This window comes from Eriocheir sinensis, chromosome 34 (assembly GCF_024679095.1).
Source record: "Eriocheir sinensis breed Jianghai 21 chromosome 34, ASM2467909v1, whole genome shotgun sequence".
Classification (NCBI taxonomy): Eukaryota; Metazoa; Arthropoda; class Malacostraca; order Decapoda; family Varunidae; genus Eriocheir; species Eriocheir sinensis.
Genome location: NC_066542.1, coordinates 13,897,026 through 13,901,306, shown reverse-complemented (window position 1 = coordinate 13,901,306; position 4,281 = coordinate 13,897,026).

Sequence of the window (4,281 nt, the reverse complement as noted above, 5' to 3'; positions counted from 1 at the left end):
CCCTATTCGTTCCGACCCGGGCCACATTTGCCCCCCCCTGAGGGTTTTTGTCAAAACGATCATTTTTTTTTTATTACCAAGTTTAAAAGAAAAACAGACCTACTGATAAACGTAGAAAATACCGTAGATTAAGATGCGATATCAAAAATAACCATAGGAGCCTCCGTTATCTTGCTAAACACGAATATTTAGAAACACCGACGCGAATCATTTTGAAGCACGGCGATACGCTGTGAAAAAAAACCCAACGTTCAAACGCCTCCGGATGACGATATTATTACTGTTATAAGTATTAATATACCTGTATTGTATAGTGCTATACTGCATGTTCTGCATCTTTTATGTTAACAAAGCTTTAGCTGATACACTAAACAGACCAACAAACAAGCTAGCTGTAATAAAAACATAATAAAAACGTACACAGCCCGCTGTGTACGAGAGTTATTCAACGGCAGTTGGCGACACGAGCTTGTGATTGCGGCGAGGCGATGACGAATTATGGCACATACAATACTTATTTTGACACTACCATAAGGTGATAACTGTGTCTCGTACATATGTTAATTTCTTGTACTTTGGCCAGACAATTCCTATATATAGCTAATAAAGAAAAAAACGTACGTGCTTGGAGTCAGAGAGAGAGAGAGAGAGAGAGAGAGAGAGAGAGAGGCCAGTCATAGGCTATTTGACCGTTTGAACCTAGCTCCTCTTCCATCTTTCATATATATATATATATATATATATATATATATATATATATATATATATATATATATATATATATATATATATATATATATATATATATATATATATATATATATATATATATATATATATATATATATATATATAGGCAACAATGATAATACCCAAAATAATATCAGTGCCAGTGTCACTTGCTGCGAAATATTCATGCCATTCATATTCAGTTCCTTTCAATATAAGCAAATATACTCTTATCGGCAAAAAAAATTTTTTCGCGTAATAAAAAAAATACTATGAAAGATGAAGAAGGGAGAGGAGGTTCAAACGGTCAAATAGCCTATGACTGGCCTCTCTCTCTCTCTCTCTCTATATATATATATATATATATATATATATATATATATATATATAAAATACTATGAAAGATGGAAGAGAGGGAGCTAGGTTCAAACGGTCAAATAGCCTATGACTGGCCTCTCTCTCTCTATATATATATATATATATATATATATATATATATATATATATATATATATATATATATATATATATATATATATATATATATATATATATATATATATATATATATATATATATATATATATATATATATATATATATATATATATATATATATATATATATATATATATATATATATATATATATATATATATATAACCAGGCAACAATGATAATACCTAAAATAATATCAGTGCCATTGTCACTTGCTGCGAAATATTCATGTCATTCATATTCAGTTCCTTTCAATATAAGCAAATATACTCTTATCGGCAAAAAAAAATTACTTTCTATAAATCACTGGCCTGTATGGTTTATTTTGGGGTGGTCCTTGTTGCATTGAGAGAGAGAGAGAGAGAGAGAGAGAGAGAGAGAGAGAGAGAGAGAGAGAGAGAGAGAGAGAGAGAGAGAGATTATTTTGGGATATCAAGACGAATAGGAAAGCGAAATTTAGCGTAATAAAAAAATACTATGAAAGATGGAAGAGAGGGAGCTAGGTTCAAACGGTCAAATAGCCTATGACTGGCCTCTCTCTCTCTCTCTCTCTCTCTCTCTCTCTCTCTCTATATATATATATATATATATATATATATATATATATATATATATATATATAAAATACTATGAAAGATGGAAGAGAGGGAGCTAGGTTCAAACGGTCAAATAGCCTATGACTGGCCTCTCTCTCTCTCTCTATATATATATATATATATATATATATATATATATATATATATATATATATATATATATATATATATATATATATATATATATATATATATATATATATATATATATATATATATATATATATATATATATATATATATATATATATATATATATATATATATATATATATATATATATATATATATATATATATATATATATATTAACCAGGCAACAATGATAATACCCAAAATAATATCAGTGCCAGTGTCACTTGCTGCGAAATATTCATGTCATTCATATTCAGTTCCTTTCAATATAAGCAAATATACTCTTATCGGCAAAAAAAATAAAATTACTTTCTATAAATCACTGGCCTCGTATGGTTTATTTTGGGGGGGACCTGGATGCATTGAGAGAGAGAGAGAGAGAGAGAGAGAGAGAGAGAGAGAGAGAGAGAGAGAGAGAGAGAGAGAGAGATTATTTTGGGATATCAAGACGAATAGGAAAGCGAAATTTAGCGTAATAAAAAAAATACTATGAAAGATGGAAGAGAGGGGAGCTAGGTTCAAACGGTCAAATAGCCTATGACTGGCCTCTCTCTCTCTCTCTCTCTCTCTGACACTTATCATCAACGCCACCATCACGACCACCATCATCACCACCATCATCATCATCACCACCATCATCATCACCACCATCATCATCACCACCACCATCATCACCACCATCATCATCACCACCATCATCATCACCACCATCATCATCACCACCACCATCACCACCATAATCATCACCACCATCATCATCACCACCATCATCATCACCACCATCATCACCACCATCATCATCACCACCATCATCACCACCATAATCATCACCACCATCACCATCATCACCATCATCACCATCATCATCACCACCATCATCACCATCATCACCATCATCACCACCATCATCATCACCACCATCACCATCACCACCATAATCATCACCACCATCATCACCACCATCATCATCACCACCATCATCATCACCACCATCATCATCACCACCACCATCATCACCACCACCATCATCACCACCATAATCATCACCACCATCACCATCATCACCATCATCATCACCATCATCATCACCACCATCATCATCACCACCATCATCATCATCATCATCACCATCATCACCATCATCACCATCATCATCACCATCATCATCATCACCACCATCATCACCACCATCATCACCACCACCATCATCACCACCATCATCAGCATCATCACCATCATCACCACCATCATCATCACCACCATCATCATCACCACCACCATCATCACCACCATCATCACCACCATCATCACCACCATCATCATCACCACCATCATCACCATCATCACCACCATCATCATCACCACCATCATCACCATCATCATCACCATCATCATCACCACCATCATCATCATCACCACCATCACCATCATCACCACCATCATCATCACCACCATCACCATCACCACCATCATCATCACCACCATCATCATCACCACCATCATCACCATCATCACCACCATCATCACCACCATCATCATCACCACCATCATCATCACCACCATCATCACCATCATCACCATCATCACCACCATCATCATCACCACCATCATCACCATCATCACCACCATCACCATCACCACCATCATCATCACCACCAACAACATCAACAACATCATCACCAACAACATCAACACCATCATCAACACCACCACCATCATCACCACCATCATCATCACCACCACCATCACCAACACCACCAGCAACAGCACCACCATCACCAGCAACACCACCATCATCACCACCATCACCACCATCACCACCATCACCATCACCACCATCATCATCACCACCATCATCACCACCATCATCATCACCACCATCATCATCACCACCATCATCATCACCACCATCACCATCATCACCATCATCACCACCATCATCATCACCACCATCATCACCATCATCACCACCATCAACACCACCATCATCATCACCACCATCATCACCACCATCACCATCATCACCATCACCACCATCATCATCACCACCATCACCATCACCACCATCATCATCACCACCATCATCACCACCATCATCACCACCACCATCATCACCACCATCATCATCACCACCTTCATCATCACCACCATCATCATCACCACCATCATCACCATCATCATCACCACCACCATCATCACCACCATAATCATCACCACCATCACCATCATCACCATCATCATCACCATCATCATCACCACCATCATCATCACCACCATCATCACCATCATCATCACCACCATCATCATCACCACCATCATCATC